The sequence below is a fragment of the Emydura macquarii genome, unplaced genomic scaffold (assembly GCF_026122565.2).
Source record: "Emydura macquarii macquarii isolate MOO-44397 ecotype Brisbane River unplaced genomic scaffold, CSIRO-AGI_Emac_v2 contig_1644, whole genome shotgun sequence".
In the NCBI taxonomy this organism is placed as follows: Eukaryota; Metazoa; Chordata; order Testudines; family Chelidae; genus Emydura; species Emydura macquarii.
This window is the reverse complement of record NW_027131781.1, coordinates 27,193,689-27,220,830: the sequence shown is the minus strand read 5'-3', so window position 1 is coordinate 27,220,830 and position 27,142 is coordinate 27,193,689. Positions and strand designations below refer to the sequence as shown.

At 42.4% G+C, this 27,142-nt stretch overlaps 1 protein-coding gene across 1 annotated transcript in view; it reads left to right on the top strand.

Moving 5' to 3' along the window:
* Positions 1 to 13,986: 13,986 nt before the first annotated feature.
* Positions 13,987 to 27,142, top strand: part of CSNK1G1 (casein kinase 1 gamma 1) — a 193,680-nt gene continuing 180,524 nt past the window's right edge. The window contains 1 exon segment of the mRNA XM_067556020.1: positions 13,987 to 14,124. The gene's annotated coding sequence lies outside the window, so the exon portion shown is untranslated.

Genomic DNA, 27,142 nt, shown 5'->3' with positions numbered 1-27,142 from the left:
CCCACCTCTTCAGTGACTGCTTTAACCACTGACATATGGGGTATTCTGGGTTGGAAGGGGGTCCCCTTCAGCCTCTGCTGTTCTATGGGCATAACTAATGAAAGATAGATTGGAGCCGGGGGACTGGACCATGGGTTTCTCACTTCCCAGGAGGGTACCCTAACCACTGGACTATAGAGGCTCTTTTCATTTCTTGATTGGTCTCCCCACCCCTTCCCAATGCCAGGGACTATTCCAGTGTGTATGAGTAATTATAAATAGCCATTGGAGAGAGACAGCAGGGATAATGAGAACACGAGTGAGAATGATGCTAGGCTAATGGTTAATGCACCCATGTGGGGACCCACATTCTAGTCCCCTTGCTCCAGTCACTCTTTCATTAATTAGCCACAGTAGAACAGCATCAACAAGAGAGACTGAGGGAGTTTCATATTGCAATGTCCCATTGCTCAGTTAGTAGAACCGCCTGTGAGATAAAAGACCCCTGTTCCAAATCCTTTCTCCCCAAGGGGGGGATTGAATCTGGAGCTTATACTTTTCAGGTGAGTGCTCTAACAGCTGAGTGAAGGCAGACACTTAACTCATTTCTGCAAGAAACTACTTAGACACTAGGTTACTGTAATCTTTCACAGCATCAAAGTTTGCAAAATCCAGGGGTTTTTCTATGTCACTGTTGCTACATTACCTGTAGAGTGATCTTGTGAGCACGAATGGCTTTTCCATAATTTTTACCATCAATTACAATCTCTATCATTCATCTACCTAAAATTCCACTTTCAGTCCACACACTTAACAATCCAGAGTCCTGTGTATGCTGCTCCAGCACTTTTAGGAAGTTCATGGATATGTCTAAACCTCTTAAGTATGGAATCAGGATATTTTTATATTCTAGCGCAGTCCATTTTAGCTGGATCAGAGCAAGGAAGAGTGCTTGATCAATCATCAGGATTACATGTGTCTGTTGAAGATAATGTGTGACTTGTGCAGGTCTGTTCATGACAGCATTCAGTGTATCCACTTCAGGAGCTGGGGACTGAATGACAGGCATGTAGCCGTATGTAGTTAATGGAGAGTCATTATTACTGTGCTTTTCATTAAATCTTGTCCACTCAGATTTTGGATTTTCAATTGAGGTTTGAAGAAAAATGCCACATCCTATGCTTGTACTTTCAAAACTGACTGGCAATCATTTATGTTTGCAGTGTTGTTGTAGACTTGTTGGTCCCAGGATATTAGAGAGACAAGGTGAATGAGATAATCTCTTTTATTGGACCAACTTCTGCTGGCGAAAGAAACAAGCTTTCTAGCTGCACAGAGCTCTTCTTCAGGTCACCTGACCTGACTTGTCTCTCTCACCAACAAAAGTTGGTCCAATAAAAAGATATTACCTCATCCACCTTGTCTCGCTAATAATTTACTTGTCCATTAAACAATTCTGCCAGGACCTTTTCCTTGCAGTTAGACTCTGCTGCACCTTCTGTGATATTAGCAGGAAAGATGGTGTTCGTTGCATCTGGAACATTCAAAGTGGCATGATTTGTTGGCTCAGTGTCCTGCAGTACCAGATCAGAATCAGGTCCTCTCTGCCAGGCTGCATACTGTGTGGCATGAAATGTGTGTTTTGCTCATCAAGTGCATACTCATTTATATTGTTATATGTGATAAAATGGGTAAACCTTCTTTTAACCAAGTTAGATGGGATCACTGTTCCATCTTCATTCATTGCCATCAGTATGCTCTTGGCCGGTGCTGTGTCAATTTGAAGTTCTTCCTTATAGCTGATACAGTGCCAAGCATTGTGAAACAGCTGGACAAGTTCTTTTGATTTTGTGGCGTGGTGAAGTGCACTTCTAAGTCCAACGTGGTTGAGTGTCCACTTCTTACCCCACTTACACGGTAGTTTAAATCTTGTGCGATACTTAACACACTGGCCTATTTATATGATTTGTGTTTTCTCATCCTCACGTACTTCTGAAATGTTATCTTCTGTGTCCTCTTCCTCCTCCTCCTCTTCCTCACTACCATTATCACTGGGATGGGGTGTTCACCCACAGTATTCTGGAAAGGGCCAATGTGGCCCAGGAGGGATGAAATAACTCAAGAGGCTACACCTGAGGGCAGTAAGACTTGCTAGGCAAGCAGTGATGGAGGATGGAGCTGTGCTGGGCAGGAGCAGGTAGGGCTGGTATAAGGCCAGGAATTGAGGGAAGAAGGACTTAGAGTTAAGAAGAGCTGCTTGAATTCTATCAGTTGCATCCTTATTTTGGAAATCCCCAAGTTTCTGTCTTGCATTGGTTGCCTCTTGTATCATAGCAAAAACGGTGTCCTTTTTCACTTCTTGGCAAATAATGTATAGTTCATAAGATACTGTTAAGGAACGCTTCAAGTTCAAGACTGCCTCCATGTTTAATCTATGGAATATCTTAAGATAATAATAAATATAATTAATAACTACCACATAAATATTGAATAAAGAACAAATACATAATAAATATTTACTAGTATGAAGCTTATGCCATGGCATAGGTATCCAAATCAATACTCAACTCACTTACATTGTAAGCAAAAGTCAGCTTTAGGTTAGGTTAATGGTTAGGGCTAATAATTAGCTAATAATAATGTATATTTTTGAAAGAGTAGAACTTACAGAAATATATTGTATGATATTTATGTAATGCACAGTAGTGCATTTAACTCCTTCACATATCAAAAATACCTGACAAATAGTTAGTTTACTTAAACTTAAATATCATCCTTACTACAAAACCAACAAAATTCAAGCGTATATCATCATGTGACTAGAGGAATCACAGAGTACGATCTTCAACAGAGATTGATCCTTGCATTTTCAGAGAGTACAATATTCTAAATTTGGAAAGTATTCCATATTTACTGCCTCGTCTTTACTTTCTTTCTTTCTTTCTTTTTTTTTTTTAAGTTATAAATGGTAGCCATTATCTCTTTTGTTTTTATTTACCTTAAAGTTCAAAATTCAGCGTGGTAAAAATCATTTTCAATTCAAGACATTCGAAGTATGAAAGAAAACATGTTTACCAACTGTTCCCCAGAGACGCTTTCTGTTGCATTAACACCAACTTATTTGGGAATGTGGCCTACTCTACAGAGCGTATTGCAGTGGTGTGCCTAGCTATAAACACCACAGATGCTCAGGGAGGACACAGTCATTTGATCAGTTGCAAGTTAAGATTTATTCCCTCCATTCAAATACCAAATGCATCAGAGATCTGTGCAGTAGAGGTCTTTACAAATCCTTCATATAAAGAGAGACTTTATCTAGTGCTAAAATATGGAGGATATACCTAGGGCAGTGGTTCTCAACCCACAGCCCAATCAGCACACAGCTGCGGCCTGTACGACATCCTCAGGGCCATACAGGTAGCATATATATTGTATGGCTGCAGCCCATGTGATGTAACACATAGAGAGCTGCATATGCAGCCCACAGTGGTAAATAAGTTGAGGACCACTGACCTAGGGGTAACAAGGCAAAATTACACAAGAGGAATAGAGACTGAGTATCTGAAGAAACTTCCTATCAGCAAGATCAATTAGGCCATGCAATAGTCTCCCCAGAGAAATGGCAGAAGCACCCACACCTGGGCATTTAAAATTAAACTGGACAAATCACTAGGGAATACGCCCTGGAAAGCAATGCTGTGGAAGCGGCAGAGGGGTAAGTCCTCCTTAGTAGATTTTTTCCATCTCTAAATATCGACGTTTTTCTGCAGATCCTCTGAATCATTTCCCTGGCCCATTATCTTTAAAAGCTCTCTGAGAACATTGTTAACCATCAGAGTAATGAACAGAGTAGGCTAAATTCATCCCCCATGTAACTCCATTGAAGTGAACATAATTATACCTGGCATGAATTTATGACTAAAGGCTTCTAGGATATTGCATGTTGCAAAACGTCTGCAGCAGAGGAGGGAAAAAAGGCCTCTGCAGGTTGCCTAGCTTTCAGTTGGTTCTTTCTTTGCTCCACTCTGTTAAGGCAGGAGTAGAGCTGTTTTGCTCATCTGGAGGCAGGCTTCTCTCTCCAATATGAGTGTTCTCCCATAGAAAAGTTGTCCTGTTTGAAAAAAATTTAAAAATTCCAAGCATTCTTAGGGCTTCTTCCTTTGTTTTGGTTATGGAACAGCTACTGCCATTCCACAGTTCATCTTATGGCTTATTTTCACCCACTCACAAACCCAACTGTTCCCAAAAGACACTGATCTTCCTGACATTTTTCCTGATGCATCTCATCACAGGCAGAGCTTGGATTCAGCAGGTATGTGCTGATGTAGCAAAAAAGTAGGTCTCTAGTGGTCACAGAGGCTGAGATTGCCTTGAAAATGTGAACTGACTGTAACTGATGCACTGATACCTGCCTGCATTTGCAGAATCAGAAACAGTAACTGAGTGCTGTGAACTGTCCCATTCATCTCAGTAGTTGTCAGCTGATATGTCAAACAACGCTGACAATTAAAGTATTAACTATTTCACTGCTCATCAAGGCATGGTAGGAAGGATCACAGGATGAAGATCTGTATAATCTGATCTGCATGACAGCTCATTTTGACACCACAGGTGAATGGCTTGGTCTATACGTAAAATGTAGGTGGACCTAACTACATCGCTCAGGGCTGTGAAAAATTTCACGCCCTGTGCAACGCAGTTAGGACGACATAACCCCTCGTGTAGACACAGGTAGGTCAATGGAAAAATTCTCCTGTCCAGCTAGCAAAGGCTTCTAGAAAGGGGTGGATTTATTATGGAGATGGAATAAACCATTCCATTGCTGTAGGAAGTGTCTACACTACAGTGCTACGGTGGAGATGCCACCACTTCCACCCCACTCAGCCAGAAAGGCACTGAGCCCAACGAGCCTAGCAGAGCCCAGTGGTGTATCTGAAGCCACTAAATGGGAGCCAATATCAAGAAGCCTATTAGGGCATTAGAGCCTGCCCAAGAGGTAGCTAAGCCTGAGGAGTCCCCTGAACCCATGGATGTATTCAGATCCCAGTAGGGGAAGCCAAGTCTAGAAAATATGTGTAATCATATTTTTAACATTGGCACAATGTCCTGTGAATGGTGAATTGTGCAGGTGGAGCTTATTTTGTGGGTGGAGCTTGGAAGAGTACCATCACACCCCCTCCCTCCAAAATCTGGTCCCTGATTCTAGAGTAGAATTTTTTAGGGAAGTTTGGCTCATCATATTTCTAAGATAACTTGATCTACACACTCCAGCTTTGGTTTATTTTGTGGGCCTTGCTGAGGTGAAATGTCTTTTAGGTGTTTTTATTATCGCGTGGGGAGGGGGAAAGGTGGCAGTGCGGAAGTTACAAATATATGTAGTAATGTAAAAACTGCTTGCTGTACTCCACTCTAAGGTGGACAGGGAAAGAGTTAACTAAGAATTCATTGAAGAAGGGATATAAAAAGGAGCCCATGGAATACTGATGGAGGAACAACACCAAGGAAAACTTAGGAAAACAAAGAGGAGCTGGGAAATCAATGAGCTTAAAAGAGATTATAAATTAGGGACAGTCGGCCCTTCCTTTGATTTCTGCTTTTGTCAGCAAGCTGGTCTGTCGGTGGCTTTAGACCAGGCTGAAGAAAGCTCCAGTTCAGACTGTATGTTTGTCAGGGATGGAGAAATGTTCTACATAGTGGGATGTGCACTTTATGTGCCAGGATGTATATTTTGCTTCCCCCTTTTTTGTTACCTGTGGCTACAGAGTCTCACTTGTACAGAGCGACCTATACAGAGCAGGGCTTCACCTTGTTTGTAAATGTTTATAAATCAATATCAAAAGACATTGTTAAAAGAAAATTAATCAGGTTGCAAAGCCATGCACTTGAAAGTTGAGAAATGCCAGATTTAAGTTTTTTGTGATGATCACATACTATTTTGTTTTCACAGGATTCCTGGTTCATTCAGGGCACAAGATTGACGGTGCTCAGGGAATGAGGCAGCTGTTCAATATCACATTTTATTCTTGTCATTTGCAGTGTGGTTTCTGCCTTATTTACTGCACACCAGCCAAACCCTACATTGAATACAGAAATACTAATTTCCTCATGAGCTTTTCTGTGGTGCTCTTCACTGTAGTATCTGAGCTTCACAAACATTAATAAAGTCATCTTACTAGGGAGAGAGATTATCATCACCCCCACTTTACAAACTCAGACAAGACTTCCTTCCGGTTATGTAGCAGTATTAGAACTCAGGACAGTCTGGCTCCTAACCCTTTGCTCATTTCTCCAGCTCCCAGTACCCTATGGCTGAATGGCCGCATTTCCTGTCGACGTCAGATGCAGTTATGAGGGCTAAGCATCTCTGCCTAACAGGCTACAACTATCTCAAACTGGACAGGAGGCACACGCAATTAGGGGCTACCAGATAAAATTTTACTTTAAGTGATTTGCCCTGCATCACACAGCAAGTCTGCAGTTGAGCTAGCACCCTTTCTCCTATGTGGCATTTAACTGCCTTAACCACAAACCCATCCATTTTGCTTGCTGCAGCTCAGCTTTCCCCATCCACTGAGCCATGGATTCCTTTGCAGTGGGTGCTGATATAAGACACTGGCGTGGGGTACATACACAGGGCTTAGCGTGTTCAAGGGTTTTTGGCATGCTCCCAAAATCAAGATGTACAATTGAAGCAACAAATGGAATGCAAGAATCCTTTACAATGGAAAATGTTAGTCAGCTAAATGTAGAGGTTGCTGACAATTCCCCCGAGAGTAAAAACTTGAGCAGCTACTGACTCTATTCAGGCAGGAATGTAGAGAGATTGGCAATAAGAGAGAGGGAAATGTGGAAGGTTAGGCACCAGGGTGAGATGAGACCGTGCTTCTTGAGAAGGGGTGGGTGAGAGATAAGTGAGGGCAAAAATGCGTATGGAAAGAGGAGTGCAGGGAGTTTTTATTTTCAAAAGCAGTGACAATGTGTTTCAGAGGAATCTCCCTAATACTCCAGAAACAATCTGTCACTTTACAAAAAATATACTCCTTTCAGAAAACCCAGGTGTCAGTGGCAATGGGCAGTTAACAGACCCTACCAGTTCCTCACTGTCTTATAAGCCTCTCTCACTCCATGCAGTGTTCACCACCCTTCCAGTCTTAATGTTGCCCCATAAAATCTGATGATATACACCACATGTCAACATAAGGAATAAAGAGATGGATTTAATAACAGCCTACTAGTTTATTTTTACCTTTTGAGTTTTAGAGGGCAAGGTTAACTTTGCTTGGATGTTGTGGCATGGGAGTGAGTGATGAAGGGGGATGTGGTAGCAGGCACTGAGTTGGTTCCCTTCCCTTTTCATTTCCAGACAGTCTAGTGTTTGGGGTTGATTATTTTCTATTAAGGGATATGGGGTGATCGTAAAAAAAGCGTTGGTGCTTTGCTGGACCCTACTGACACACACTTTCTGCCTTCCTTTAGTGAGAGAATTGAGTGAAATTGCACTTCTTGCTCCTCTCTGGGGAAGGATTGGTTGTAGAGGCTCTCTTCTCCTCTTCAGATGGGGTGGATCAAGCTGGAAAGAAAGACTGCCCACTCCTACATGAGGCAAAGCAGGAGGTGGCCTGCATTCACAAAGAAGCAGATGTTTCACAGTGGAGGGCAGATGTCTCTACTATGAGGAAGCAGACAGGAAAGAGGTATTTGCCTGGGGGAGAGTGGGCCTTCAGCTGTCATGCTATCCCAATCGTCTCAGGAGAGAGGAGGGAAACTGGCCAGCTTTTTCCCAAATAAATATCCTCTGGAGATAGAACCTTGTGGCACCCCATGCATTCTTTTCTGGATTTGTTCTTTCTTTGCCAAGTTTCCTGATGCTCAGGTCTCCTCCAGACTCTGCTTGGTTACAAAATAGCTTTGAAATATCTTGAAAGGCAAAAATAGGTGTAGTAGACTTGAAATGATTGCCAGACCATGCTGAGCTGTGGTGTATGTTACTTGTATGAGTTATGACTTGGTTTTTGGCTTATTACACCTGTATGTGGAAAGAATCCTCCCTCCTGCTGCAGAAGCAGCTGCTATTTTGTGTTCAGATACTGCTTGCTCCAGAGGAGACACAATATGCTCTCTTGTGTGGAGACTTTACTTTTGCTCTTTTATTTTGTTCTTTTAATATACAAGTATATTGTTCTCTCTGGGTGTATGGAAAAATAGACCATAGTCCATCTCAGCTAGGGATAATTCTTTTGCCATATTCAGAAAAGTTGCCTTTCCATACCTTTGAGTCAATAATGTACTGAAGTCCTGGCCCTATTCCCTGTCTGTTACAGTTAGAGATATATTACAACTGATACCTGCAAGATTCCGAGGAAACTCTTAGTCCGATGCACATAATCAACCAAACGCTTACTTGTCAACTGCAATCTCTCACTTCCCAACACAGGAATAGCCTTGTACACACATAAAGACATCATGGGCAGTGGGTGTATGAAATTGTGATAAATCTCTCATGAGACTACTAAAGGGTCAACAAGAAATTATACATTTAATCCATTTTACTAGCTGAACTACTTAGATATAAATGGCTTCAAGATAAACAGTAGAATTAAGATAATCCCTGAGAGGTTTTGGATGGTTGAAAGTTCAGATGATGAGTGACATTTTTTGCCATGGATAAACTGTGTCATATTTCACAACGTGAACATCAATACAGTCCTCTCTTTGAGCCTCCTGCTGGGGCACAGACTTGTTGAAAAGTGACACAAGCAGCTTCTGTGAATTGGCATCCATCCCACCTCTGTTAGTTTAAAAAATCAAATAGTTAATTTTAAAGTTTTAAAAGTTTTATATTCCTCAATATCCTTCACCTGTATCACAGACATGCTACAATAAAACTGACCGATAGATAACATACAAAATGTGCCTGTTGAATCTGCTAAAAGAACAAAATTAAATTCCATGCAGTATAGTAGACTTTAATGGGCTATATTAAATCTGATTATATATAGAAGGGCAGTATACTTAGAAAGTTGAGTTAACATAATTATATATTTTATATTTATAATTTAATTGTTTTAAAGCATAAAAATTATAATAAATAATGCTGTACTCTGCCTTATATAGTACAATATCACCGACAAATATAACAAATTCAGACTCAAGAATGCTACATAGATAGGAAAAATATGATTGCTAAGTCATAAATTTTGAATTTAAATGAATTTCCCACGCAAAATGTTTTATTAATCTGTAGTTAATTTTTGGCAGACATAAAATGCTATCAAAGTCCATTGTGTCTGTGCCGAGAGCATAGTAGACGTAGAGCAAGTTATTGCTACCAACTAATGAGGTTATTTCATTAGCTTAAGTGGTAGGGCCCCATGCTTTGGTGATAAAGGTTTTATGTACATGACCCATGGAAGGGTTGTTACACAAATATAAAATTAAACTGTTTGCAGAACGCCTGACAAGAATTTTTAAAACAAAACCCTAAACTTTGGTAACCTTAGAAATCTAAAGTGAAGGTTCCACTTACAAAAACAGTGAAAGTATGGTTATATGCAATTAAAGTCACCCAAGCAGTTTAAACTCTACTCTTCCACCTCCTTCCCTTGGTACCTATTGGTACTTTGTAAGATGTGATCTCTTTTATTTGAAAGGACATAATCAACTTAAAAAACTGCCTTTTTCTCTGAAAAATGGTTTTATCTAGTATCATTACAAGTGACCCTAATGAGTGCTATAACTGAGATTAAAGAAAATGAAATATTTACCACTATATTTTCATTGTGTTTACTTTATGCATTTGTCAGTATTTTTGGTTTAGTTTGTTTCCTTTGTTAGTCAGTTTCCCCTGTTGTATACTGTGGCTTTTTCACACAGCAACAGAGGGCAGAAAAACATCTTCAAAGTAGGAAAATGTGGTTGTAAAACCACAAATAGTGACAATGGGAGTGCAGCACAGGTATATTACCTGAAACTCTAAGCCTTTGGGTGCTTTCATAACATAAATAATTAATAACACTTTTAACTGGCTAGCTTTCATGTTGATGGTTTAACCACACATTTTTATGCAGCCTCATTATCCATTTCCTTTTCCTTGCATTCTTTTTCAGAATTATAATATTGTCTCCTAGTTATACAGTAGAGTCTTCTGGCACTTTCCAACCTTGTACCACTCTGATGAATTTTAATATTTCCCATCCATCCCCTTCAGGCATCTTACTCACTAAGCGCTGGTCTACACTACAAAGTTAGGGTGATGCAAAGCAGTTTACGTCGACTTAGTTGTGCATGTGTCTACACTTAAATTTGTCTCCCACCTCATAATAGCACCATCTCTCTGAGCGGCATAGAGCCATGCTTGATGTACTTAAGGCAACACAGTGTGAGTGCAGATACTGCATTACTTATGTCAACCCTAACTGTCCTCTAGCAGCTGTCCCACAATGCCCCACACTGACTGCTCTGGTCACCATGAACTCCACTGCCCAAAGGTCACAGAGACCGGAAGCACCTTCCTCCCCTTTAAAGCTCTGCAAATTTTTGAAATTTATTATCCTGATTGCTTGGTTTGGTGAGCACACCTAGCAACTCTCCATTGTTGAGTGCAACTGCCCAGCTGACCATGCCAGCTACATGCTTTAGATATGCTCCTGCCTGGAGTAGACAGGAGATGTTGGATTTCCTGGGTCTGCGGGGACAAGAGGCTGTGCAGGCACAGCACTGAACCAGCCGTAGAATTATCAACATCTACAAACAGATTGCTCAGGGGATGCAAAAGGGGTATGACAGAGATCAGCAACAGGGTTGCATGAAAGCCAAGGAGCTGTGGCCGGCATACCAGAAGGCCAGGAAGGCCAACAACCAATCCGGTGCTGAGCTGCAGACTTGCCACTTTTACAAAGAGTTGCATGCCATACTCGGCGAAGAAATCCCCCTCCTCCCAAAATCACTGTGGATACCTCTGAGGACCCTGAGTCACAGGCCCTGCTGTGAACAGCGAGGAGGAGGAGGAGGTGGTGGATGAGGAGAGGTACGGGGGACAGGCGACTGGGGGATCCAGCTGCACAGCGAGTCAGGACCTGATCTAACTTCACCGCAGTCCAGCCAGTCCCACCAGTTGACCACAAGCAAGTCCCATGCAGGGGAAGGAATCTTGGGTAAATGTACAAGTAACGTTTCAATTACAGAGATGCCCTTCCCCCCAAAATAGCAGGACACAATCTTCTGACTTTTCATTTATTTACTCCTGCTAGAAGAGGTCATGGTACAGCCAGGATAGGTGGAGTTGCTAACTGCTTTTCATTCCTGTTTAGAGTTAGGCAAGAGAAGCATGTGGAGCAGTTTGTTTGTGTACACAGAGGTGTCCCTTGAATCCTCCTGAGAGATCTTGATTAAACTTTCACAGAGGTACCTCTGCAATCCTCTGCCAAAGGCTTCTGCGGAGGGCTACCTTATTTCTTTCTCTGTGGTAGGACGCTTTCCCATGCCACTCAGCGATAACTTCAGCAAGCACCATTGCATTATGCAGTCTAGCAGCATACGGGCCTGGGTGACTTCAGGATGCCAGCCTCAGCTGTGCTCTCTCTGCCTTTTTTTCCTTCAGGAATGAAATATCTGCTAAAAACACCATTGCCTGTGGAAAATGTGCCAGTATTCAGTGCCATTGCCATATACTACTAGAATCGTGCAACTGAGTAATTTCCTCCTTGTTACCCCAAACCACAGCAGGCCATACCCACCATGGCTGGTGCTGTGAGTGGCACCGTGCACAAGCAATACCAAGCAGAAGTGATAAGGTAGTGCTTAAAACTTTTGAGGAGCGAGGGGAGTGAAGTCTTCATCTAAACTTTCACTTTCTATAGTGAGCACACTGACAATGGTAACTCCGTGTGTTCCATCTGCAGCTGCTGCCATTGTGGGCTTCAGGGTCTCCCCCGCCACTCCCATGGAACGCCTGAGTCAGATAAAGAGGAGAAAGAAGAGGATTTGGGATATCATGTTTAATGAAATCCTGCAGGCTAGTGCTGCATTGGACTGTAAGAACAGGGCCTGGAGGATGAACGTTGCAGACAGCCTGGAGAAGAAAAGAGTGGAGAGGAGAAAGGACCAGGAGTTCCAGCTGGAAAAGCAGAGGGAGATGCACTAGGACATAATGGGGCTTTTCAAGCAACAAACACAGATGCTGTGCCGCAGACTCCTGGGGATCTACAGGTTCAATAATCCCAAGGTCACCTCCCTCTGCAGCCCACTGAGAATGCCAACACTCCATGTGGCATCCAGGGTCACTACGCTATCCCTATCACTCCATCCCAGGGGACATTAAAGGCAATCACAGCTTCACATACCTGTGAAAGTCACGGTTGATGTATGTATAATTGAAATGGACATGAATGTTATTTCCCCTGCATAAATTCTGTTCTCTTAATTTATTACATTTTTAATGTATTTATTGTAAAATTGCACAGGTGGTTTTTTTCCCCACACTCATTTAGGCCACTCAGAAAAATAGATATGATTTTACAGTGTGTGAGCTACTAACACACTGCAAAATCCTAGTCTTATTGTGGCTGCTGGGATAGGTCGATCTAGGCCCATGCAAAGGTAAAGGCCTACCGCTGTGGCAGAGGAACCACTGAGCCCAGGCCACAAGTGATTACTTGGGACAGCAAAGGAGAAAACAGGAATTGGAGTGAGGTTAAAGGTTAAAAATCAGGGAACCAGATGGGGACACTGAGCAGAGAACCCCAGACAGTGTCCACTGCTCCGCAAAGTATCTAATGAGTCAGTGGACGCTGCCCAGAGAAACTCTGCCTAGAGACATGATTTGACAAGGGACCAGAAATGGGCCCCACTGTCACAGAGTACCCCCCATCCAGCATCCTCCTCTGGTGTGATGGTTGGCTATCTTATCTAGTGCCAGGAGGTGATTGATGAAAAGGTCCCATGACTTTATGTGGCTGTGGATAGGGTGTGTCAGGATGAACAAGTCTGGGGAAAAGAGAAGCCAGAACCTCAGTAAAAGGCTCTGGAGGAACTAGAAGAAGGGCTGCAGCCTGGTGCACTCTACACAGACATGCGCCAGGGTCGTCCTCTCGCAGCAGAAGGGACACATATCAGGGGATTCCATGAACAGTGCCAGGTACATGGCTGTGCATGGAGCTGCCAACTGCTATCCCTGGTGGGCTGTGGACCAAAGTACAGACTGGCCCACTGGGGCTGTAAAATCCTCATGTGGATAGGGCAAGATCACTCTGAGTGGCTCCATTCAGGTGAAACTAGTTAGCCCTTTCTGCAGTAGGATTTTACAACATGTTAGTGCACAGTGAAAACACACCTATTTTCTAGGGTAGCCTCAGAGCACCTCACGCTCATGCTCTGTATTGCACAAATCCTCCCAGCACTCCCTTATTCCCATTTTACAGGCAAGGCACAGAGACACCGAGCAACTCATCCAAGGGCACTGAGTGAGTCTGGGACTTGAGCCGCGGTTTCCTGGGTCCTACACTAACGCCCTAACCCCTGGGACATCCTTCCTCTCCAGCCTTCCGCCGCCAAGAACGGCGCCAATGGCTACGCCCTTGCTGAATGGGGCTACTGCGGTGCAGGCGAGGCCCCAGGCGCCGTGGGCCCCGTGCTGTCCCACCACGGTACCAATGCGATCGTCTGCCCAGCAAGGCGTTGGTGCCTCGGCGACAACAGAGGTGTCTTGCCGCTGCCCCGCTTCCAGCGGGGTACCGGTGTCCCCGCCCCCCAGCCCGCGGCTGTCGGACGGTGTCTCTCCCCCTCACCCTGGACAAGGGTCACGAAGGAATTCAGGAGTTGGAGCGGCTGCACTTCCGCATAGTAACGGAACGCGGTTGCTAGGGAGTGTCCGGCGCCGCGGTGCCCCGGAAGCGGTTGTGCGGCGGCCGGGCCACCGTGCTCGGGTTTCTTCCATAGGGCGCCGCTCGCTCGGGGGCGTGTCCTCCGGGATCGCTTCCGGTTCGGCCCCTCCCCTCCCTTCCCCTCAGACTCAGAGTGAGAGCGAAGGGGAAGAAGCGGCCGGGCGCGGAGGGCGGAGCCGCCGGCGGGGGCGCAGGGAGAGCAGCGCCCGGGGCCCCAGCCCCAGCCCGCCCGGCCGGGGCGTAACGGAAGAGGTGCCGGCGCTAGGTACTCCAGGCGGGGCGGGGGCGCAGCAGCTGGGGAGCTGGGTCCGGGGGGATCCGTCCGAGCCCCCGGTGGGGCTGGCTCGGCTGTTGGGCTGCCTCCGAGCAGTAGCCCTGGCGGCTCGCAGGGCCTCGGGGCGCTCGGGGGCTCTCCCCTCTGCCAGGCAGGGGGCGGTGGGGCGGGGGGAGGAGGAGCCCGCCCCACGCGGGTGGGGTCCCGGGGCGGCGGCGCGGCACTCCTCGGCGTTGTGGCTGGTGGCTCGCTGTGTCAGCGGGGCTCTTAACACCGTGTGCGCCCGAGCCTCCGTTAATTGGGCCCATCTGTCTCCGGGGGCGGCTGCAGGAGCAACAGTCTTTTATGGGCTGCTTTGTAACATGGACGTGACCTGCCTCCTCCGCATCTTTAAGCTGCTCCTACCCTGGGGCTCCCCACTTTCCACTGGCCGGACGTGTTGGGGAGCCTCTGTTTGTATCTTGGAGGTCTGGAGCTTTACTTTGTCGGGCAGGCGTGTGGGGCCTCCTGTACGAAGGAGGTGACAAAGTCTCTTGCAAGCCTTGTTGACACAGCTGCTTCTGGACAATTTTCAACATTGCCGTGTAGTGCCTTTGCTACCAATGGGCTGGGAGTGCTGGTGTAGGCTCGCTGCTGGTATGTTAGTCACCAGGTTACCTGGATCTGCTCAAAACATTGTTTGATGACAGTTGTAAAAATGATGGTGTTGTGTTTTTAGCAGTTGACCTACCATTGCCAGCTCCCCCAACTGTGGGAAATGTTCAGAAGCTCCATGTTGATGCAGCCATGGTGGCTGGCAGATCTTTGGTATGTTTCATTTGGCCACCGGTAGTAAACTGTTGTGAGTAGGTTTTTAAACAACTTGGCAATAAGCCTTCATTTTTAGGCTACTAGAGGTTAAATTACTTTAACATAAATTCAGCTGCAAGATAGCTTCTTCAAAAGTCTTGTAAACAGGCTTAGGAGTCCAAAGGATTCTCCACCAGTGGGCATTCAGAACTAGGAAACAAGTTACTTCCTGGGTTTTTGAGCCATTCCCTTTCCTGAAGACTTTCTGAATGGATTGTTTTTCTCCTGTAATCCTGGGTGGTTCAGTGCATAATTTCCAATGGTCCTGCATAATCTCTAGTGATCCTTTATTACTTATTTGTATTGTGACAGCAGCTAGAGGCTGCAAATTAAATTAGCATTCCGTTGTGTTATGTTGTGTACAGATGCATAGACAGTCTTTGCTTTGAAGAGCGTATGGTCTAAATAGACAAGATGACAAAGGAGCAAAAAGAGACACAGAGAAGTGCAGTGACTTGCCAAAGATTATGCAGCAGAGGAGAATCAGGAGTAGAACTTGGCCTTCTGACACTCAGTCCAACCCCGCTGTCCACTAGACCACACAATCTCCTAAAGCCTCTTTACCTATTGGATATTTACTATCTCACTAAGAGGAGTTGACATGTGTTGGTTTTTGTATTAGATATATGTTGAGCTCATAATTTTAATACTACAAGTGTGTGTGCAGGTGACACTATACAAGTACAGTGACTGAAATTATTGCAAAGGATGCTACAGTTAAAAACAGTGATGTGCACATCAGATGGTATTAGCTGATTTAGCACAGATCTGAATAAAAAATAGATATTTAAGATTAGAAGAGTTAAAAACAACTCTTAATATTTGTGTGAATGTGGAAAAAATAGCACTTCATTTGACTAGAAATAGTGGTGGGGTGGAAAAACTGTCCGAAAGCTTAACTCTGAATCAAATATAAAAAATTAATATTTACCCCCACTTTAGTAACACAACTTCATTTCTAAACTCTTATTAGAATGTAATCAGACGTGTGTGTAGGAAAATGGATTAAGATATACCATACTTAACTAAGAGGTAGTAAATGTGACCTGTCTATGCCTCGGGTAGCCCACCTGAAAATTCCAGGTCAGGGCAGGCTGGAAAAGGAGAGCTGATTCTCCCAAACTGGTGACTAACACTGCAGTTAGACTCACCAACCAGTCAAAAACAGTGCTTCTCATCCTACATACTGATTAACAAGAAGCTAAAAACAAGAAGTTACACAGCCCCCTTTATTGCATTTCACTCATTGGCCCCCAATTAGCTACTAGATCCAGTAAAGAGATAAGTTATTAAAACTGTTCCCTTTACCAAAAATGTTCCCCTGATTCCCAGAGGGTCAGCCACATTACCAGATCAATATAAGTTTGGATCTTACCCAAAATATCATGCTGCCAGCCAATCCTTTAGTAACTAAACTGTAGGTTTATTATAAAGGAAAGAAACAAATAAGAAGAGATGTTAAATGATTAAAGCAATCTGATAAATACACATGACTTCAAAGTCCATATATATCAGATTCTCAGCAGAAATGTGGAATTTGCAGCCTTGTACAGTTCCTCTGGTGTATGTCTCGTATCTGGATGAGACTAAGTCTTTTGTTTCACAGATTTGGTTGTAGATGGGTTGATCCAGAGGTAGGAAGCAGGATGCAGGAATGAAGACAAGCCTTTTATGTCTCTTTGTCATGTGGCTTGTCCCAAACAGCCACACAGCACATGGCATGGAAAAGCCTCAGAGTACCTTGTCCCTAGGCATGTTCTTGCATGCCCTGGTGGCTCTAAAGGTGTAGCCTGGGGTTCTTTCACTGAGCTCATTGTACCTTTGAGTTCCCTTGGTGGACCATTAAGCAGGGTTAATGCTGCTGCCATCCTGTCTGGGGTGTCACCTAGAAACTCCGCACCAGTTGAAAAACACATATATCATACATATTTAGAACTTACAATACAAAATTGATACATACATATAAACGTGCTTATCAACCGTAGCAAATTATAACCTTTCCAATGGTACCTGACATGGCACATCTCATACAAATTATTGTAATTTTGTAATGTTGATATCAATAATATTATAAATGGTCAGCCCTAATCCAGATAGCATCGCAGTTAGGTGTTTAGTAATTAGAGATGCAGTTGATACAGAGAGACAGGGTGGGTGAGGTAGTATATTTTATTGGACCACCTTCTGTTGGTGTGAGACTAGCTTTTGGACTTACATGGAGCTCTTCAGGGAGCAACATGGCTAGAACAACACTGCATATCTCTAATTACTGGAAGGCAATATTATATTCATGTTGTTTTGCATTTTATTGCAATGTCAAAGCTTTGGGCAGTCCTGATATTACATTTTTCCCTAAGTATATGGCATACAATCCTATAGCATTTTGAGTTTATTTAAAATGTATTACATTGATAAAACAAAAACCAAGTAATACTATCCTGGAGTGACAGAGACCACCTTTGTTTACGTGAGGAGAACTTGATCCATAGCTTTTAGAAGAGGGGAGTCTCTCTTAAGAAAGTTGAAATTCTTTTAAGCATGCAGTAACTGCTTGTGAAATTTGCTACCTTTCCCACTCTTCAGACCACATAAGAGTGGCCTTGCAAAACCCCTAGAGGCGATTTGTAAATTACTGTTTGTCATAGTCTGGATCTCAAACTTGCTTTTTATCACAGTATGTCTTAATCACTGTGTGTAATCACCACATGTGCAGACTTCCTTACTCCCACGGCCCCTTCAACATTTGTCCCTTCCTCTTTGGTACATTAGATATTTATCAAGGTTTTCAGTCATAAGCAAACAGAATTCACCCAGTCTTCGTTTATTTCTGTTCAGTTGTCATATTTTCAATACATTATGATATTTGCCAAGCTGAAGTAAAGGGGTGCAGTTAATGATTTTAGGAATAGAGTAAACTCTACGTACCCATTCTGAAGTCATTATAAAAGATTAGCAGCCCTTTCCCACAGAAACATTCTTAGGCTATGTCTAAACTACAAAGATAAGTCGACCTATGTTAGGTCAACTTACAGCATCCACATCAATTACTGCCATGGCTGATATCCACACTACCCTTCTTGGGTGTGGGGTGTGCATCTTCATCAGGAGTGCTTCCATTGACCTAACAGGGGCGGTGTGGGGAGTTGAAATCCCTGTTTCTCAGTTCTGCTGACAGTTCCCTGCCAGGAGCCTGCCAGCTGGGAGCAGGTTTTGGCCACTGAACTTCTTGGGACAACTGGGCTCTAGCTGCCCGATTTTCTTGTCAGTTTCCCACCTTCCACAACAAGAATGCCAGTCAACAGGGATGTAAGGAATACAATGTCTGCACTGACACTGTTGCCCTAGCTACATTGACATAAGCTCTACACCTCTCTTTGAGATGGTTTTTAATTCTCTCAGTATAGCAGGGGAGTTACATTGGTGGGAGGAGCATTTCAGTGTGTACACATCTACTGTTTTGTTGAGGAAAAGTAAGCTTTTGTCAACAAACTCTGAAGTACAGACCAGGCCTAACATACTCAGAAGGAATCTTTTGGTTATCTTAAGGCAAGCCAACTTTTTAGGGGTTGTAAACCAACAAAAGCTATAGATAAAACCTTGCTTTTTACTAGTTGCATCAGTAGCTAAAGCTTTGCCTATACTAGGAAAACTTAGCACAAATTTCCATTGTTGCTACCTCCAGGTCAGGTGGTGGTGGTAATTGTGGGAACATTAGTGTACCTAAAACACCCTGGACCATCTGGAGCCTGGTTTGTGTTGGAGCTGAACTGAAGATTCCCAATGGGAAATATTAGCAAAAAATTTGTGTAGGAAAAATTGTTTTTACTTCTTCTGTAGCTAAGTTAAACTTGTGTACCATTCAAGGGACACTGAGTTTAAAATAGAATTCTTTACCTATTTTATTAAAATAGTCTTGAAAATCTAACTTGGAAAGCTAACTTTAGAAAATAGTTATGTATAGCAAATGGCTGTATGTACACTAAATGTTTTTGCAACCATTTCCCAGCCCTGCTTACACAGTGCTGCTCCACTGATGCTAGTAAAAATGGCTACTTTAGGTGGACAAGGTTCCTGTGTTTGCTGGAGCTAACATGGCATCTAACCCCACTCAGAATTAGCCTTAGAAATACTGGATGGAACCCTTATGTATGCAAGCACTGCTCATGTTTCTACCACTAGTTGAACTACATAATCAGTAAAGCATTGAATTCTTCAAGATGAAAGATATATGAATGTCAGAAGACTATTTTTGTAACTCTAGCCTTGTAACTTGTAACAATTGATGAAGAAATGTAAATGTATTGACCTTGTTTTCTCCAAACTTCCACTAATAGAAGGTTCTGAATCCTGGTTTTATTTTTGTCAGGCTGGTGACGTATCCATCTGCTGGATGTAAACTGTCATATTTGGCATGTTGCTGTAGGTTCCCAAGTGTAAAATCTCAGTAGAAGAGGCTTTTTAACAGAGAGCTTTGTTTCTGTAAACTATATATACCTATTTCCTCAGCTGATTTCCATTGAGTATGAAGTACCAGGCTCCATGTACCTGCTAGTGCTAATTGTTTTTAATGCATCCTTCCCTGAGTCAGTAAACACCTTTGGATTGTAACCTAATAGAATCACTATGGGTAATCTAGTGACAGTAATCACTTCTGTGGGTAATCTAATCTTAATTAAAATTAGTTCCACAGTTTGTTGTGCAAAAAAAGTTTCATCTTATTGGCTTTGAATCTGCTACCTTTTAATTTCATTGTTTCATTCCTTTCAGAGCCAAGGAAAGTGGGCAGTTTCTGCTTTCCCCATGTTTCTTGTATTATGAGAAAGAGAGAGCAGAAACTTTCCTTTGCTATACCATTCATAATTTTATATCCTCTTCTGTTCCTTGTTTCCTTTTTAAGGTAAACAATCATAATCTCTTTAGTCTCTCTTCATACAAGTTTTTCTCTGCCTCTGATAATTCATGTTGCCCTTTTAAAGTTCTGTAATATCTTTTCAGATGGGATGCCCAGTACTGCACTCTGTAGTCTAGATGACAAATCATTGGCATTATAATATTTCTTTATTTTCTGTCCTGTTTCTTATGCATACTAACAACTTGTCTGTATTATGTACAGTAATTATGTAAATTTACTTGTTGTCTGAGACTTCTATGAAAGCTATAGAATAGTCTTTCTACAATACTATTGCTTTATTCTAGTTTACAATCCTATGGTTTTTGCCGAGATCTGAGACCAGGTTAATCAATTTAGACTGTAGCAAAAACTTGCTTTGAAACCATGGCAGCCCATTTTATATAGTTCTATCCTTTAATAGTATTCATTATATGCAGCTAAGATGTAAGCTTTCGTCTGATGATATAAATGTATTTGGTTTAATGTCAGTTTGCTCACTTCATGTTTGTGTAGAAAACCACATTTGACGTGTAACAATGAACCCGTATAGGAATTTAAATTGCTTGCTTTTGTGAAATCCTCATCTTTATCACTTAAAGTAACAGGAATATCTAGTACAGTAAAAAGATTAAGTAAACATTGGTCACTGGTGTGAGTTCACCTGTGGGTCACAAATCTGATTAAAATCTTCGTTGAGGAGAGAGTGCATTATTGTACAGTACGAGTGAGACAAAGTTAACTGGAATGATAGTTGGACAAGACTAATAAATACAAGCTTCATTATGAGAAGTCTGTGAATTCAGAATTTTGTTTCTGCTTGCTCATATGAAATCCAGGTCAAAAAGAGATTTTTGTCTGTGAAGTGCCCTCTCTTCAAAGGAAATTATTTAGATAAAACATTGCTGCAACTCTTTGAGAACACAGGCATTAACGTTCAGGTGTTGTTTGAAAAGCAAATTCACATCTTCCAAGAGATTGTTGTGCCGTCATGTAAAACTACTTCAATTGCTGTAGCTTTAATATCTCTGCAGAACGTGTGTGGTGTCCTGGTGTCTGACTGGGGCTAGTTCAATTAAATTTGTTTTTCATAAATAGTTCTCAAAGCACTTTAAAGGGCACGTCAATAACATTACTTCCTCTGTGCCTCAGTTTCCCCATCTGTAAGATGGAAAGTGACTTGTCCAAGGTCACACTGCAGGCTAGTGACAGAGCTGGCAATAGAACACAGAGACCTGTGCCTGTGGTCTATCAACTATATTATGCTGCCTCTCACAAATTATCACATCCTTTGATAAAGCAGGGACAGGATTTTATCCTGAACTGTCAACATACAAGGCAAAGATCTTAGTTTTGTGCTAAGTTAGCAGTCTCATTTAAATTCTGCCTTTCCTGAATCTTTTATTTTAAGGGAAAACAGGCAATTCTTAGGTTGTCATTCTGCTTAAAAACTTGCTCACTACTAGTCTGTCTTTAACATGTAGGATGACTACAGTTGAAAAAAATTAGAATGGAAAAATCTTTTCCAGTTTGTTCACTTGGTACTTTTTGATAGTATTCTACATAGCTATATGTTCAGTTCTCCCTGTTTTATGTGGGTGTTTTGCAAAGCAAGTATGGAGGAGGAACTCCTAAAAATAAGAATATGATTTATGAAACATGCAAATTGAGGGTGAAACAAAGGGGCAGGTATAGTGCCTGAAGCACCTTTAATTACTTTTTTATATTGTTCATATTTCAAGTTGAAGTCAAGGTTAAAGTTCTGCAGCAACACTACCTTTGCCAAGATGAGCATAAATGTTTTCTGTTCCTGTGTTTCTTTAAAATGTGCCTTAATTTGTATAAAGGTATACCATAAATTTTATATAGATGTGCAATATGTAAATCCTGTAGAAATTGTGGTGTTATTTCCTAGTTCTTATCTGAACAAGCATAATGTTGCCTTAATATAGTTCTTGACATAGCAGGGCAACAGTGCACCTGTTTACACTTTGAGAGGTGGATCTTGGCAAAGAAAAAAGGTAGAAACTAAACCTTTTTACATACTCTTGAGAGTTTGAGCATACTAACGGTGTGGGAATACCCTAAAACTGAGTGGTAACCATTCTGCATATCTACAACTTTCTCTGCTCTAACATTGACCGTTGTTGGAGCAAAGAGAATTATTCGTAGACCAAAGATTTATAATTTTTCTCATGGAGGATGTCCCAGTAGCACTCCTGAGCCTATTCATGGGAGTATACTTGATGCTGAAGGGATCTGTTAATAGTCTTCAAACTTGAATGTGGACATATTTGAAATAAGTCTTACTTACATGCCAGCTTTCAAAGTACAGGTATCAGTTTTCTCTCTCTCACCCTCACAGACCAAGCATGGGAAACTCCAGCTCGGAAGTATAACTTCTTAAGTTATACAAACATGGTTCTCTCTCCTTTCATATAGCTCCCTCCACTGTGGCCTGAGTGCCTCAAGTATTTTATTGTGTGTAGCTTTTTAATCATCTTTATTCTGAGCTGATCAGAGTGAAATGCTTGCATATCATCCAAGGTTTGTCTATTTGCATTGGGGAAGTTCTTACTGTGGGAAACAGTAGGTTGAAAACAGTTTTGTATCTAAATCTGAACATTGTCAGTTGTAACCAAAATTTTCTGGTAGCCTTAACTATTGTGTATGCACTATACTACTGAAGTGACCTCATGGAAAAGAAATTTTGCTGTCTGATTATAACCGAGTAGTTGCTCCTCAATGTATTGCAATCAAGTGTTGCCTTCCTGAAAGTGAAAATTTGGATGCTACCATTTAATACAGGAAATGATAAAATACTACTTAAAATGTCACTGTTCACACAACCAAAAGTGGTGTGAAATGAATGAATACTGAAAGTGCAAATTAATTTGAGACACATACTGTTAACTCAGGGTTTGATGGAGACACAATTTTAAAAAATCATGTGACGGGATGTAATAAGTTCTGATTCTGTTTATTTTATCTTATTCATTCTAGGTTATCTATCTTGTAAATCTTCTAAACTCGTATGTAGAGTTGTTGTAGCCATGTCCCACCTTGTCTTCTAAACTTGACTGAGCTTTGTAGAGGATTCCCATACACTACTTTAAAATAGAGAAAAGGTTATAAATAGATCATTTAAATAAATCTTCAAGTGTTCTTTGTGTATTCCTACTTGTGGAATTGACTCCTCCGGCCTTTGAGCTGTGGAATCTTCTAGAGAACAGTTCCTCTTGGTACAGGGACATTCTCCTTGTGCGCTGTTCACTTGGCTAGTCTACTTGTCAGAGTAGCTTGGTGCCCACTATCAGCAATACCCAGGTATCACAGAGTGATAGAGTCTGGCTGTGCCCAGCCTGTAACCAGTCTTTTGGGAATGACCCCGCTCACACAGTTCTGCTGGTATAGGCCTATGCCTGCCAAGACTATGCCTTTGGTACTAGTGAGGTTCCCTACAGCGAATCCAGCCAAGCCGGACTCCTGCAGGGTGCTTGTATCGTACCTCTTCAGGGTACAGTGCTGTCAGTGACTAGTTACAGTGACACAGGCAGCCTTTTCAAATCCAGATTAATCATTTATTAGTTACTTGGCACACAATCTGAAAGATTTTAGGTGTGAATAGAGGAATGAAGGTTAATGGATAGTCCAGTCTGGTGAGCCCGGAGTCCCAGCCACACTATAGTGAAACTCCATTTTCAGGCTCTGTCTCCCTCTCTGCGTGATCTTCTTAGGGCTAGTCTATGCTTAACATTTACAGCTGTGCTGCTGCAAGGACGCTTGTGTAACTGTGGTATGTCGATGTGGGAGAGCTCTCCCGCTGACATCATAAAACTGCCTAAATGAGCCATGGTGGCTATATCAGCGGGAGAGCGTCTGCTGCCGACATCGCTGTCCACACACTTATGCTGACAAACTTACATTACTGAGGTGTGTGAAAAAAGTTTTGCTGGCATAAGTGCTAGTGTAGACAAGGCCTTAGTCAGTTCCCAGATGAGACATCTCCCAGCTTCATCCAGAAGGCAACACTTATTCCTCTGCCTCTCATCTTGAGGGAAAAAAGAGTGAGGTGTGGTCTTTTCTCAGCTCCCTTGCTGAAAGGCACAAAATATGCGAGTCTCCAGAACTTGCATTGTCTCTCTGACTCTCTCTTGTTGATCTGGATCAGTTTCAACTTTCCTTGATGACTCTGCAGTCCTCTTACAGGGAGGTGACACACACACCTATGTGTCTTAAACTGTGTCTACACTACCAGTTATGTCAGTATAACTTATATCACCCAGGGGTGTGAATATTCTGCCCCTGATCTACATAATTTACACCAACATCATGCTGTCCACGCTGGTGCTTATGTCGGTGGGAAAGTTCTTCTACCACTGCTCATTGGAGGTGGATTAATTATATTGATGGGAGAGCTCTCTCCCTTAGGCACAGAGTGGCTACAAGGAAGACCTTACAGCAGTGGTGCAGCTGCAGCTTTGCTGCTGTAAAATCTCTAGTGTAGATATAGTCTTAGTCTGCACTGACAGTAAACTTAATCCTTTTCCCCCATTGAGTAACAGTGCAACATATAGGGGAGATTAGGGCACAGATAGATCTTATAAAATACTACAGAAAATTCCCACTTTGTCACACGAGGTCCCTGACTTTGCCTAGGTTAACTGGGTCCAGTGCTACCACTGATTTTCTCTGAAGTGGCACTGAGATGATTATACTGTCACCAAGGTCCCCTCATTTGTCAAGGTGTGCTGACTCTGGTGCTGAAGGCTACTACCCTTGATTTCTAGGCAGCATGTATTCTGTGCTTAGCAGTCTAATTCTGAGGATCTAGCACTGAAGATTCAGGGGACTTACATGGTGTGAGGTTCTGTTGAGAATAAGTAGTTCATAGCCCCCTGGATTTTAAGTATATTGGGTCTGGTGCTGAGAGCCTGACATCATTGACTCTGTAAGTGGCATCATAGTTCCCTGATCCATCTGGGTTTGACTTAGTTGTCACCCCTACATTTAGGTTTGGATTTTTTTGTGTTCCAGCTCCTGCAGGGATAGGCAGCTGAGATCCTGGGCATTCCTTTTGTATCAGTCCCTTCAGATAAAATCAGAGCTTTCGTGTTTCTGTGCTGGTGTTCTGAGTAGGACCTGGAATGATCTTTGGGGGCTCTAAAACTTTTCAGCAGGATTCTTTAACTGAGATGTCTCTGCATGCCGATACATCGTCAGCACAGAAACTTTAGAAGCCCATTCCTGGACCTGTATTGAGATAGGTCCAGTACCTACATTGGGAGTCATGGTGGATAATCAGCTGAACATGAGCTCCCAGTTTGGCATTGTGACCAAAAGAACTAATGTGATCGTGGGATGCATTAATGGGGAGTAGAGAGGTTTCTTTACCTATATTTGGCACCTGGTGAGACCACTCCTGAAATATTGTATCTGAATGTGGTGTCCATAATTCAAGAAGGATGTTCATAAATTGGAAAGGGTTCAGAAAAGAGCAGGAAGTATGATTAGAGGATCATAAAATATGCCTTATGGTGATAGACTCAAGGAGCTCAATCTGTTTAGCTTAACAAAGACGGTTGAGTGACTTGATTAGCCTTTAAGTGCCTATATAGAGAACAAATATTTATTGGTCTCTTCATTCTAGCAGAGAAAGATAAAACAGTTCAGTGGCTGGATGTTGATGCTAGACTGATTCAGGCTAGGTCTACGCTATACTACACTACAGACCTATATTGGTATTGTATAACTATGTAGCTCAAGGGTGTGAAAAATCCACACCCCTGAATGATGTAGTTATACTGACCTAACCTGAGCCCCTTCTCCATTCAGACAGTGCCTATGTCGGCTGTTGAAGCTGTTCAGGTGTGGATAATTAATTAGGTATAGGGCCAGAGGGTGAGAGCGTGATTCTAGCTTTGGGGGGTTACGGCACCCACTTGGGAGGTGGGAAACCCAGGGTCCAGTCCCCCTGCTCTAGTGACTGTCATTGTTTATCCACAGTGGAACAGATTCCTCAGGAGAGATTGAGGAAGCCCCACATCAGTATATCTTATAGCTTAGTGGTTAAAGTGCACTCTTGAGAAGTGGGAAACCCCTCTTCAGATCCCTTCAGGCAGAGGAGGGAATTGAACACAGGTCTTCCATATCCTAGGTGAGTGCTAAAATTGCTGAGCTAAAACCCCTGATGTTGCAGTAGCAAGTGTCTACACTATGGTGCTACAGCGGTACAGCTGCAGTGCTGTAGCTTTGTCACTAGCATCTGTGGTGTAGACAAGCCCTATTGTTTTCTAAGTTCCCAACTGCTGTAGGTGGGTTGAAGGAAGCTGTGGGCATGAACATATCTTAATAGGTTGATCTATGTCACTTGGAAAATTCTGAATTTTGATATTGATGTTCACAACATGTCAGAAATCAGCTAGAAGTAGTTCTGCAAGTGCTTACATCCCAGCTGAGTAACTATGGTTTGCTGTTTGCAATTTAAGTAGTTAGCTTAAAAATGTTAGTACCTACAAAAAAATCTAGGGTTTTTTTTACTAGAAATCAGAGCATCTCAAACTTCCTTTTATAGGCAGGGAAATCTGATTAATACAAAGCAATTTCTTTGCTGACCGCATGTTTAGGAAGTTGCAAGTTAGAATTTTTAATTATCAAATTATAAACCTTGGCGTTCATAATGGAAACGGTAATGTGCATGCCTACCTGCATCTGTTTCTGCAATGTAACTGGTCAGGGCTAATTATCTGTGAAATTATTCAAAAGGTCTGTGACTTGCAACATTTTATATTCTTGTTTGTTCTTTGTTCTTTCACCTCCATCAGAAGCCTGTTTTTTCTACAATCATGAACATAAGATGCAAGGGAATTTTGGCAAATGGCACTGGGGAAAGGGAACTGATGTAGTCTGGCAGTCAGTTTCTCTTCAGTATAGCTAGTTATTAAAATATCCTGCCATTTTGCTCTAAAACTCATTGGGTTGCTTTTGGCTGTATTTATTTCTTGAGTAACAGTTCCCCCTGTAAACTGCCAACAATATCCTGTGGGCAAAGACTGACTCAAACTTATTCCTAAAGGAGTTTATTTGCTTAGAACTCTGGTCCCTCAGATCTTAAGCATCATACAATAAACATTAAAACAGGACATTACAAATAAAATGAAGAAAACCTAGTTTAAACAGACATCCAGAACCAAAGGATCTGTCGCAAGGGCAAACCAGATAATGTCTCAGTTAACACCCCATTAGCTGAAAAGGATCAATTCCCTATTTTTG